Source organism: Triticum dicoccoides, chromosome 3A (assembly GCF_002162155.2).
Source record: "Triticum dicoccoides isolate Atlit2015 ecotype Zavitan chromosome 3A, WEW_v2.0, whole genome shotgun sequence".
NCBI classification, from domain to species: domain Eukaryota; kingdom Viridiplantae; phylum Streptophyta; class Magnoliopsida; order Poales; family Poaceae; genus Triticum; species Triticum dicoccoides.
Window position 1 is genome coordinate 408,827,689 of NC_041384.1, and position 231 is coordinate 408,827,919.

The window sequence follows — 231 nt, forward strand, 5'->3', positions numbered from 1 at the left end:
TATTCTGTCTTGTGTTTTGGAATAGTAAAAATACTATTTCATTTAGAAAAACCCTGGAAATAATCAGAGGCACATTTGAAAATATTCTCAACAGCCTAACATTACTTTCAGGATTATTTGGGCATTTAAATTATTTTATAGCATTTAAATGCCCAAATGCAAATACTATATGGATTAATCCAATGACCTTAGGATGTCCTAGAAAAATGTTCACCATTTTTGTCAAAGGTT